The 12,928-nt window shown below is 32.8% G+C and overlaps 5 non-coding genes across 5 annotated transcripts; all 5 read left to right on the forward strand.

Moving 5' to 3' along the window:
* The first annotated feature begins 691 nt into the window (after positions 1-691).
* On the forward strand, positions 692-784 carry TRNAY-GUA (transfer RNA tyrosine (anticodon GUA)). The gene is made up of 2 exons: positions 692-728; positions 749-784. It is a non-coding gene; the product is annotated as a tRNA-Tyr (tRNA).
* Positions 785-3,564: 2,780 nt separating this feature from the next.
* Positions 3,565-3,657, forward strand: TRNAY-GUA (transfer RNA tyrosine (anticodon GUA)). The gene is made up of 2 exons: positions 3,565-3,601; positions 3,622-3,657. It is a non-coding gene; the product is annotated as a tRNA-Tyr (tRNA).
* Positions 3,658-6,436: 2,779 nt separating this feature from the next.
* TRNAY-GUA (transfer RNA tyrosine (anticodon GUA)) lies at positions 6,437-6,529 on the forward strand. The gene is made up of 2 exons: positions 6,437-6,473; positions 6,494-6,529. It is a non-coding gene; the product is annotated as a tRNA-Tyr (tRNA).
* Positions 6,530-9,308: 2,779 nt separating this feature from the next.
* Positions 9,309-9,401, forward strand: TRNAY-GUA (transfer RNA tyrosine (anticodon GUA)). The gene is made up of 2 exons: positions 9,309-9,345; positions 9,366-9,401. It is a non-coding gene; the product is annotated as a tRNA-Tyr (tRNA).
* A 2,781-nt stretch (positions 9,402-12,182) lies between these two features.
* On the forward strand, positions 12,183-12,275 carry TRNAY-GUA (transfer RNA tyrosine (anticodon GUA)). The gene is made up of 2 exons: positions 12,183-12,219; positions 12,240-12,275. It is a non-coding gene; the product is annotated as a tRNA-Tyr (tRNA).
* The last annotated feature ends 653 nt before the right edge of the window (positions 12,276-12,928 follow it).

Consider the following 12,928-nt stretch of genomic DNA (forward strand, 5'->3'; position numbering starts at 1 on the left):
TTCTTCTCATTTAGATCCACCTGAAATTTCTGGCCTTCAGTTCACAGAAGAAAAGAAGAGAGAAGGTGACTCTTTCAAAAAAAAATTCAAATCATTCAAAACTCACCTTTATTCGAAAATAGAAAAGAAATGTACACAGGTTTCTTAACATTTTATTGAATACCTAACAACTGTTTTTATCATTGTCGTTAACAAGTATTACTATATAATACATAATCATTCGTGAAAAGATGTTAAATATATCAGATTGAGATCCGAAAATTATGCTGTTTAGGCACAGGAAAACTATTAAAGCAAATGGAAAGATACTGAAAGAATTTTCTGGAATGAGAAAGTGGGAGGAAAGGAGAAAATTACTGACACGATATTGTCTGTTTGAAACATACATAGTTGAGAATTGAATCAAGGACTCCACGCGCCAAGTAAAACACACGTTCTATTTTGATGTATTTTCCTGAACGAAAGTATGCTCATTTATTATTTTCATAATTTTTGGACAAATTTTGAAATATACCAAACACACTGATGTTTTTATTACGAACTCATTCTTAGAAATGTCTTAACTTTTTACTTTAATCTCTATTGCGTGCGAAGAAATTAAATGTTTTAATGACAGAAGAAACAAGATCTATAACGAGCAAAAGAAAACTTCCCTCCATTTCTGGTTACATGAATAACCATTAAATAAATTCCTCTGGTAGCTCAGTTGGTAGAGCGGTGGACTGTAGATGAATCGTAATAATTAGTTATCCATAGGTCGCTGGTTCAAATCCGGCCCGGAGGAGTACTTTTGTTGCAGGAGTAAAAGTGTTAATTTCATTCTCTCGCAATCAAGCTTTCCATGTAGTTTGGAAAGCTATTTATAACTTTTCTGCCTATCACAGCCACCAGTTGAACAAAGCAAGAAAAATGTATGCGTGTAAGATTTTCAAATAACCTGAAATGAAAATAAAACTGGCACACAAATAACAACTTTCTTATTAATTTATATATCAAATTAGAAAGAATAAATTGTGTAACACGAATCATATATTTCACTAGATAAAGCAATAAGTCTGAATGTCCCTGTGTTACTATTCATTATATAATCTAATTTTAAAAGATGTGATATGAGAAATTAGATACTGATTAACAATGACAACTTTTTTCAGAATATTATTCTCCATGAAACCAAATACATGCTTACCATGTCTGTGAACTATCTTTTACTTACTGCATAAAATTTATTATGGCAACAAAAAATTGATGAACAATTAGCTTAGCTAAAAATACAAAACAAAAGTTTCCCTTTCCCTTACAGTCTACTTTTACGTTAATAAACTAAAAGAACAATCAATTTTCCTACGTTCTCACACACGTTCATCAAATGAGGATTCAAAATGAGAACTCAAATACGTGAGTACAATTCATAGAACAATGTGGATTTAACTAGCGAAAGACTAAATGTATATCTGGCGCTATTTCTTCGAAAAATAAAAGTGAAATCCCTCTTGAAATTTCATTTCCACAACCATTTAAATAAAGCTGAATGATAAATTGTCTGTTATTCGTTCCACAAATCCACGTTAGTACTGCGTTTGAAATAAATGCTTGAATATAGCACTTGGATAACTTCGGATATTTATTACGTTAATTTCTTTCAAATGTATAACCTATGAGTATAACACTCAAAATTTACGAGAAAATAGCATATCTTACAAACCATTAACGTTAGGTGGTTAACATTTGTTATGTAAAACTTCTCATTACACCTGAGATTACGCTTATCCAAACATTCTCGAAAATATTTCCTCCAATCGGGATAACGCGAACTTCCATAGTATGTTTATTTGGTGTTTAGTTATTTCGCTGTCATTTAGCGCTTCTTTCCGTACTGTGGTTACAAGGCTTGAGAATAACTTCCCATTACGTGGAATGTGAGAAGATCATTTCCCACAAAATATAAATATTTCTCTTCTTTAATACTTCTGCGAACTATGACCTTTATTCTCTCACTAATATGGCAACTTTAATACAAACGTCAAATAAAGACTTAGAAGACAGTAAGTTTTCAAATACGAAAAACGTTATACACATGCAGTTTCAGGAGACTTTCGTGCTGGAGACCAAACTGCAAATAGTCCTGTTTTCGGCCATTCGCTTTCGTGGAATGTATATTCCTTACGTTCAAACATTCTCAGATTTCTTTTAGTGATGCGTTGGTCGACTTGAAATAATGTTGCATTGATGTTCTCAATTCACGTTGTGTTTCAGTGTAACTTCCTCTTGCCTCAATATAAGCAGATGTTGATCGTTATAATTTGGTATAAAGTTCAAAGAATCAAGATGCCCACGACGGGGCAGTACAACCGTGCCCCTATTTTGAATACACTTTTGAACATATCTATCACTTTATTCGCAAGATTGTAGAGATACACATGTGGTTTTGGAGGGTTACGTAATAGAGAACAAGCTAGATTTCTTCCAAATATTTTGTGTTTCTCTTTCATGAAAAGGAGATCACTTCCTGGGGAATGTTCTCAGTGTTTTTTTAAAGTTTCCAAAATCAACTGCAAGAAGCTTGCCCCGATGTCCTCACTTTCCCTGTTGCCTTTTGAAAATAGCTCTTTCGTGTCTCAATACAAGCGAATGTTGATTGCGATAAAGATATAATGTAAAGTGTCCTGTGGTAAAAATGGGTAGTACAATTGTATCACCGCTTGTTATACGCTTCTGAACATGCTATTTCAATATCCGGATATTAATATGTCACTTTCGTTAAAATAAATATCATAAAGAGATATGTTGAATTTATGCCAAAATACAGTATCCCACAACTTCCCGAAATTTAGCTAGGTAAAACAATTCTTCTCATTTAGATCCACCTGAAATTTCTGGCCTTCAGTTCACAGAAGAAAAGAAGAGAGAAGGTGACTCTTTCAAAAAAAAATTCAAATCATTCAAAACTCACCTTTATTCGAAAATAGAAAAGAAATGTACACAGGTTTCTTAACATTTTATTGAATACCTAACAACTGTTTTTATCATTGTCGTTAACAAGTATTACTATATAATACATAATCATTCGTGAAAAGATGTTAAATATATCAGATTGAGATCCGAAAATTATGCTGTTTAGGCACAGGAAAACTATTAAAGCAAATGGAAAGATACTGAAAGAATTTTCTGGAATGAGAAAGTGGGAGGAAAGGAGAAAATTACTGACACGATATTGTCTGTTTGAAACATACATAGTTGAGAATTGAATCAAGGACTCCACGCGCCAAGTAAAACACACGTTCTATTTTGATGTATTTTCCTGAACGAAAGTATGCTCATTTATTATTTTCATAATTTTTGGACAAATTTTGAAATATACCAAACACACTGATGTTTTTATTACGAACTCATTCTTAGAAATGTCTTAACTTTTTACTTTAATCTCTATTGCGTGCGAAGAAATTAAATGTTTTAATGACACTAACTGTGTAATGGCTACCAATGGGAAAGAAGAAACAAGATCTATAACGAGCAAAAGAAAACTTCCCTCCATTTCTGGTTACATGAATAACCATTAAATAAATTCCTCTGGTAGCTCAGTTGGTAGAGCGGTGGACTGTAGATGAATCGTAATAATTAGTTATCCATAGGTCGCTGGTTCAAATCCGGCCCGGAGGAGTACTTTTGTTGCAGGAGTAAAAGTGTTAATTTCATTCTCTCGCAATCAAGCTTTCCATGTAGTTTGGAAAGCTATTTATAACTTTTCTGCCTATCACAGCCACCAGTTGAACAAAGCAAGAAAAATGTATGCGTGTAAGATTTTCAAATAACCTGAAATGAAAATAAAACTGGCACACAAATAACAACTTTCTTATTAATTTATATATCAAATTAGAAAGAATAAATTGTGTAACACGAATCATATATTTCACTAGATAAAGCAATATGTCTGAATGTCCCTGTGTTACTATTCATTATATAATCTAATTTTAAAAGATGTGATATGAGAAATTAGATACTGATTAACAATGACAACTTTTTTCAGAATATTATTCTCCATGAAACCAAATACATGCTTACCATGTCTGTGAACTATCTTTTACTTACTGCATAAAATTTATTATGGCAACAAAAAATTGATGAACAATTAGCTTAGCTAAAAATACAAAACAAAAGTTTCCCTTTCCCTTACAGTCTACTTTTACGTTAATAAACTAAAAGAACAATCAATTTTCCTACGTTCTCACACACGTTCATCAAATGAGGATTCAAAATGAGAACTCAAATACGTGAGTACAATTCATAGAACAATGTGGATTTAACTAGCGAAAGACTAAATGTATATCTGGCGCTATTTCTTCGAAAAATAAAAGTGAAATCCCTCTTGAAATTTCATTTCCACAACCATTTAAATAAAGCTGAATGATAAATTGTCTGTTATTCGTTCCACAAATCCACGTTAGTACTGCGTTTGAAATAAATGCTTGAATATAGCACTTGGATAACTTCGGATATTTATTACGTTAATTTCTTTCAAATGTATAACCTATGAGTATAACACTCAAAATTTACGAGAAAATAGCATATCTTACAAACCATTAACGTTAGGTGGTTAACATTTGTTATGTAAAACTTCTCATTACACCTGAGATTACGCTTATCCAAACATTCTCGAAAATATTTCCTCGAATCGGGATAACGCGAACTTCCATAGTATGTTTATTTGGTGTTTAGTTATTTCGCTGTCATTTAGCGCTTCTTTCCGTACTGTGGTTACAAGGCTTGAGAATAACTTCCCATTACGTGGAATGTGAGAAGATCATTTCCCACAAAATATAAATATTTCTGTTCTTTAATACTTCTGCGAACTATGACCTTTATTCTCTCACTAATATGGCAACTTTAATACAAACGTCAAATAAAGACTTAGAAGACAGTAAGTTTTCAAATACGAAAAACGTTATACACATGCAGTTTCAGGAGACTTTCGTGCTGGAGACCAAACTGCAAATAGTCCTGTTTTCGGCCATTCGCTTTCGTGGAATGTATATTCCTTACGTTCAAACATTCTCAGATTTCTTTTAGTGATGCGTTGGTCGACTTGAAATAATGTTGCATTGATGTTCTCAATTCACGTTGTGTTTCAGTGTAACTTCCTCTTGCCTCAATATAAGCAGATGTTGATCGTTATAATTTGGTATAAAGTTCAAAGAATCAAGATGCCCACGACGGGGCAGTACAACCGTGCCCCTATTTTGAATACACTTTTGAACATATCTATCACTTTATTCGCAAGATTGTAGAGATACACATGTGGTTTTGGAGGGTTACGTAATAGAGAACAAGCTAGATTTCTTCCAAATAGTTTGTGTTTCTCTTTCATGAAAAGGAGATCACTTCCTGGGGAATGTTCTCAGTGTTTTTTTAAAGTTTCCAAAATCAACTGCAAGAAGCTTGCCCCGATGTCCTCACTTTCCCTGTTGCCTTTTGAAAATAGCTCTTTCGTGTCTCAATACAAGCGAATGTTGATTGCGATAAAGATATAATGTAAAGTGTCCTGTGGTAAAAATGGGTAGTACAATTGTATCACCGCTTGTTATACGCTTCTGAACATGCTATTTCAATATCCGGATATTAATATGTCACTTTCGTTAAAATAAATATCATAAAGAGATATGTTGAGTTTATGCCAAAATACAGTATCCCACAACTTCCCGAAATTTAGCTAGGTAAAACAATTCTTCTCATTTAGATCCACCTGAAATTTCTGGCCTTCAGTTCACAGAAGAAAAGAAGAGAGAAGGTGACTCTTTCAAAAAAAATTCAAATCATTCAAAACTCACCTTTATTCGAAAATAGAAAAGAAATGTACACAGGTTTCTTAACATTTTATTGAATACCTAACAACTGTTTTTATCATTGTCGTTAACAAGTATTACTATATAATACATAATCATTCGTGAAAAGATGTTAAATATATCAGATTGAGATCCGAAAATTATGCTGTTTAGGCACAGGAAATCTATTAAAGCAAATGGAAAGATACTGAAAGAATTTTCTGGAATGAGAAAGTGGGAGGAAAGGAGAAAATTACTGACACGATATTGTCTGTTTGAAACATACATAGTTGAGAATTGAATCAAGGACTCCACGCGCCAAGTAAAACACACGTTCTATTTTGATGTATTTTCCTGAACGAAAGTATGCTCATTTATTATTTTCATAATTTTTGGACAAATTTTGAAATATACCAAACACACTGATGTTTTTATTACGAACTCATTCTTAGAAATGTCTTAACTTTTTACTTTAATCTCTATTGCGTGCGAAGAAATTAAATGTTTTAATGACACTAACTGTGTAATGGCTACCAATGGGAAAGAAGAAATAAGATCTATAACGAGCAAAAGAAAACTTTCCTCCATTTCTGGTTACATGAATAACCAATAAATAAATTCCTCTGGTAGCTCAGTTGGTAGAGCGGTGGACTGTAGATGAATCGTAATACTTAGTTATCCATAGGTCGCTGGTGCAAATCCGTCCCGGAGGAGTACTTTTGTTGCAGGAGTAAAAGTGTTAATTTCATTCTCTCGCAATCAAGCTTTCCATGTAGTTTGGAAAACTATTTATAATTTTTCTGCCTATCACAGCCACCAGTTGAACAAAGCAAGAAAAATGTATGCGTGTATGATTTTCAAATAACCTGAAATGAAAATAAAACTGGCACACAAATAACAACTTTCTTATTAATTTATATATCAAATTAGAAAGAATAAATTGTGTAACACGAATCATATATTTCACTAGATAAAGCAATATGTCTGAATGTCCCTGTGTTACTATTCATTATATAATCTAATTTTAAAAGATGTGATATGAGAAATTAGATACTGATTAACAATGACAACTTTTTTCAGAATATTATTCTCCATGAAACCAAATACATGCTTACCATGTCTGTGAACTATCTTTTACTTACTGCATAAAATTTATTATGGCAACAAAAAATTGATGAACAATTAGCTTAGCTAAAAATACAAAACCCAAGTTTCACTTTCCCTTACAGTCTACTTTTACGTTAATAAACTAAAAGAACAATCAATTTTCCTACGTTCTCACACACGTTCATCAAATGAGGATTCAAAATGAGAACTCAAATGCGTGAGTACAATTCACAGAACAATGTGGATTTAACTAGCGAAAGACTAAACGTATATCTGGCGCTATTTCTTCGAAAAATAAAAGTGAAATCCCTCTTGAAATTTCATTTCCACAACCATTTAAATAAAGCTGAATGATAAATTGTCTGTTATTCGTTCCACAAATCCACGTTAGTACTGCGTTTGAAATAAATGCTTGAATATAGCACTTGGATAACTTCGGATATTTATTACGTTAATTTCTTTCAAATGTATATCCTATGAGTATAACACTCAAAATTTACGAGAAAATAGCATATCTTACAAACCATTAACGTTAGGTGGTTAACATTTGTTATGTAAAACTTCTCACTACACCTGAGATTACGCTTATCCAAACATTCTCGAAAATATTTCCTCCAATCGGGATAACGCGAACTTCCATAGTATGTTTATTTGGTGTTTAGTTATTTCGCTGTCATTTAGCGCTTCTTTCCGTACTGTGGTTACAAGGCTTGGGAATAACTTCCCATTACGTGGAATGTGAGAAGATCATTTCCCACAAAATATAAATATTTCTCTTCTTTAATACTTCTGCGAACTATGACCTTTATTCTCTCACTAATATGGCAACTTTAACACAAACGTCAAATAAAGACTTAGAAGACAGTAAGTTTTCAAATACGAAAAACATTATACACATGCAGTTTCAGGAGACTTTCGTGCTGGAGACCAAACTGCAAATAGTCCCGTTTTCGGCCATTCGCTTTCGTGGAATGTATATTCCTTACGTTCAAACATTCTCAGATTGCTTTTAGTGATGCGTTGGTCGACTTGAAATAATGTTGCATCGATGTTCTCAATTCACGTTGTGTTTCAGTATAACTTCCTCTTGCCTCAATATAAGCAGATGTTGATCGTTATACTTTGGTATAAAGTTCAAAGAATCAAGATGCCCACGACGGGGCAGTACAACCGTGCCCCTATTTTGAATACACTTTTGAACATATCTAACACTTTATTCGCAAGATTGTAGAGATACACATGTGGTTTTGGAGGATTACGTAATAGAGAACAAGCTAGATTTCTTCCAAATATTTTGTGTTTCTCTTTCATGAAAAGGAGATCACTTCCTGGGGAATGTTCTCAGTGTTTTTTTAAAGTTTCCGAAATCAACTGCAAGAAGCTTGCCCCGATGTCCTCACTTTCCCTGTTGCCTTTTGAAAATAGCTCTTTCGTGTCTCAATACAAGCGAATGTTGATTGCGATAAAGATAAAATGTAAAGTGTCCTGTGGTAAAAATGGGTAGTACAATCGTATCACCGCTTGTTATACGCTTCTGAACATGCTATTTCAATATCCGGATATTAATATGTCACTTTCGTTAAAATAAATATCATAAAGAGATATGCTGAATTTATGCCAAAATACAGTATCCCACAACTTCCCGAAATTTAGCTAGGTAAAACAATTCGTCTCATTTAGATCCACCTGAAATTTCTGGCCTTCAGTTCACAGAAGAAAACAAGAGAGAAGGTGACTCTTTCAAACAAAATTCAAATCATTCAAAACTCACCTTTATTCGAAAATAGAAAAGAAATGTACATAGGTTTCTTAACATTTTATTGAATACCTAACAACTGTTTTTATCATTGTCGTTAACAAGTATTACTATATAATACATAATCATTCGTGAAAAGATGTTAAATATATCAGATTGAGATCCGAAAATTATGCTGTTTAGGCACAGGAAAACTATTAAAGCAAATGGAAAGATACTGAAAGAATTTTCTGGAATGAGAAAGTGGGAGGAAAGGAGAAAATTACTGACACGATATTGTCTGTTTGAAACATACATAGTTGAGAATTGAATCAAGGACTCCACGCGCCAAGTAAAACACACGTTCTATTTTGATGTATTTTCCTGAACGAAAGTATGCTCATTTATTATTTTCATAATTTTTGGACAAATTTTGAAATATACCAAACACACTGATGTTTTTATTACGAACTCATTCTTAGAAATGTCTTAACTTTTTACTTTAATCTCTATTGCGTGCGAAGAAATTAAATGTTTTAATGACACTAACTGTGTAATGGCTACCAATGGGAAAGAAGAATCAAGATCTATAACGAGCAAAAGAAATCTTCTCTCCATTTCTGGTTACATGAATAAACAATAAATAAATTCCTCTGGTAGCTCAGTTGGTAGAGCGGTGGACTGTAGATGAATCATAATAATTAGTTATCCATAGGACGCTGGTTCAAATCCGGCCCGGAGGAGTACTTTTGTTGCAGGAGTAAAAGTGTTAATTTCATTCTCTCGCAATCAAGCTTTCCATGTAGATTGGAAAGCTATTTATAATTTTTCTGCCTATCACAGCCACCAGTTGAACAAAGCAAGAAAAATGTATGCGTGTAAGATTTTCAAATAACCTGAAATGAAAATAAAACTGGCACACAAATAACAACTTTCTTATTAATTTATATATCAAATTAGAAAGAATAAATTGTGTAACACGAATCATATATTTCACTAGATAAAGCAATATGTCTGAATGTCCCTGTGTTACTATTCATTATATAATCTAATTTTAAAAGATGTGATATGAGAAATTAGATACTGATTAACAATGACAACTTTTTTCAGAATATTATTCTCCATGAAACCAAATACATGCTTACCATGTCTGTGAACTATCTTTTACTTACAGCATAAAATTTATTATGGCAACAAAAAATTGATGAACAATTAGCTTAGCTAAAAATACAAAACCCAAGTTTCCCTTTCCCTTACAGTCTACTTTTACGTTAATAAACTAAAAGAACAATCAATTTTCCTACGTTCTCACACACGTTCATCAAATGATGATTCAAAATGAGAACTCAAATACGTGAGTACAATTCATAGAACAATGTGGATTTAACTAGCAAAAGACTAAATGTATATCTGGCGCTATTTCTTCGAAAAATAAAAGTGAAATCCCTCTTCAAATTTCATTTCCACAACCATTTAAATAAAGCTGAATGATAAATTGTCTGTTATTCGTTCCACAAATCCACGTTAGTACTGCGTTTGAAATAAATGCTTGAATATAGCACTTGGATAACTTCGGATATTTATTACGTTAATTTCTTTCAAATGTATATCCTATGAGTATAACACTCAAAATTTACGAGAAAATAGCATATCTTACAAACCATTAACGTTAGGTGGTTAACATTTGTTATGTAAAACTTCTCATTACACCTGAGATTACGCTTATTCAAACATTCTCGAAAATATTTCCTCCAATCGGGATAACGCGAACTTCCATAGTATGTTTATTTGGTGTTTAGTTATTTCGCTGTCATTTAGCGCTTCTTTCCGTACTGTGGTTACAAGGCTTGGGAATAACTTCCCATTACGTGGAATGTGAGAAGATCATTTCCCACAAAATATAAATATTTCTCTTCTTTAATACTTCTGCGAACTATGGCCTTTATTCTCTCACTAATATGGCAACTTTAACACAAACGTCAAATAAAGACTTAGAAGACAGTAAGTTTTCAAATACGAAAAACATTATACACATGCAGTTTCAGGAGACTTTCGTGCTGGAGACCAAACTGCAAATAGTCCCGTTTTCGGCCATTCGCTTTCGTGGAATGTATATTCCTTACGTTCAAACATTCTCAGATTGCTTTTAGTGATGCGTTGGTCGACTTGAAATAATGTTGCATCGATGTTCTCAATTCACGTTGTGTTTCAGTATAACTTCCTCGTGCCTCAATATAAGCAGATGTTGATCGTTATAATTTGGTATAAAGTTCAAAGAATCAAGATGCCCACGACGGGGCAGTACAACCGTGCCCCTATTTTGAATACACTTTTGAACATATCTAACACTTTATTCGCAAGATTGTAGAGATACACATGTGGTTTTGGAGGATTACGTAATAGAGAACAAGCTAGATTTCTTCCAAATATTTTGTGTTTCTCTTTCATGAAAAGGAGATCACTTCCTGGGGAATGTTCTCAGTGTTTTTTTAAAGTTTCCGAAATCAACTGCAAGAAGCTTGCCCCGATGTCCTCACTTTCCCTGTTGCCTTTTGAAAATAGCTCTTTCGTGTCTCAATACAAGCGAATGTTGATTGCGATAAAGATATAATGTAAAGTGTCCTGTGGTAAAAATGGGTAGTACAATCGTATCACCGCTTGTTATACGCTTCTGAACATGCTATTTCAATATCCGGATATTAATATGTCACTTTCGTTAAAATAAATATCATAAAGAGATATGCTGAATTTATGCCAAAATACAGTATCCCACAACTTCCCGAAATTTAGCTAGGTAAAACAATTCGTCTCATTTAGATCCACCTGAAATTTCTGGCCTTCAGTTCACAGAAGAAAACAAGAGAGAAGGTGACTCTTTCAAACAAAATTCAAATCATTCAAAACTCACCTTTATTCGAAAATAGAAAAGAAATGTACATAGGTTTCTTAACATTTTATTGAATACCTAACAACTGTTTTTATCATTGTCGTTAACAAGTATTACTATATAATACATAATCATTCGTGAAAAGATGTTAAATATATCAGATTGAGATCCGAAAATTATGCTGTTTAGGCACAGGAAAACTATTAAAGCAAATGGAAAGATACTGAAAGAATTTTCTGGAATGAGAAAGTGGGAGGAAAGGAGAAAATTACTGACACGATATTGTCTGTTTCAAACATACATAGTTGAGAATTGAATCAAGGACTCCACGCGCCAAGTAAAACACACGTTCTATTTTGATGTATTTTCCTGAACGAAAGTATGCTCATTTATTATTTTCATAATTTTTGGACAAATTTTGAAATATACCAAACACACTGATGTTTTTATTACGAACTCATTCTTAGAAATGTCTTAACTTTTTACTTTAATCTCTATTGCGTGCGAAGAAATTAAATGTTTTAATGACACTAACTGTGTAATGGCTACCAATGGGAAAGAAGAATAAAAAGATCTATAACGAGCAAAAGAAATCTTCCCTCCATTTCTGGTTACATGAATAAACAATAAATAAATTCCTCTGGTAGCTCAGTTGGTAAAGCGGTGGACTGTAGATGAATCATAATAATTAGTTATCCATAGGTCGCTGGTTCAAATCCGGCCCGGAGGAGTACTTTTGTTGCAGGAGTAAAAGTGTTAATTTCATTCTCTCGCAATCAAGCTTTCCATGTAGTTTGGAAAGCTATTTATAATTTTTCTGCCTATCACAGCCACCAGTTGAACAAAGCAAGAAAAATGTATGCGTGTAAGATTTTCAAATAACCTGAAATGAAAATAAAACTGGCACACAAATAACAACTTTCTTATTAATTTATATATCAAATTAGAAAGAATAAATTGTGTAACACGAATCATATATTTCACTAGATAAAGCAATATGTCTGAATGTCCCTGTGTTACTATTCATTATATAATCTAATTTTAAAAGATGTGATATGAGAAATTAGATACTGATTAACAATGACAACTTTTTTCAGAATATTATTCTCCATGAAACCAAATACATGCTTACCATGTCTGTGAACTATCTTTTACTTACAGCATAAAATTTATTATGGCAACAAAAAATTGATGAACAATTAGCTTAGCTAAAAATACAAAACCCAAGTTTCCCTTTCCCTTACAGTCTACTTTTACGTTAATAAACTAAAAGAACAATCAATTTTCCTACGTTCTCACACACGTTCATCAAATGATGATTCAAAATGAGAACTCAAATACGTGAGTACAATTCATAGAACAATGTGGATTTAACTAGCAAAA

The sequence above is a fragment of the Thermobia domestica genome, chromosome 15 (assembly GCF_964235325.1).
Source record: "Thermobia domestica chromosome 15, izTheDome1.hap1.1, whole genome shotgun sequence".
In the NCBI taxonomy this organism is placed as follows: Eukaryota; Metazoa; Arthropoda; class Insecta; order Zygentoma; family Lepismatidae; genus Thermobia; species Thermobia domestica.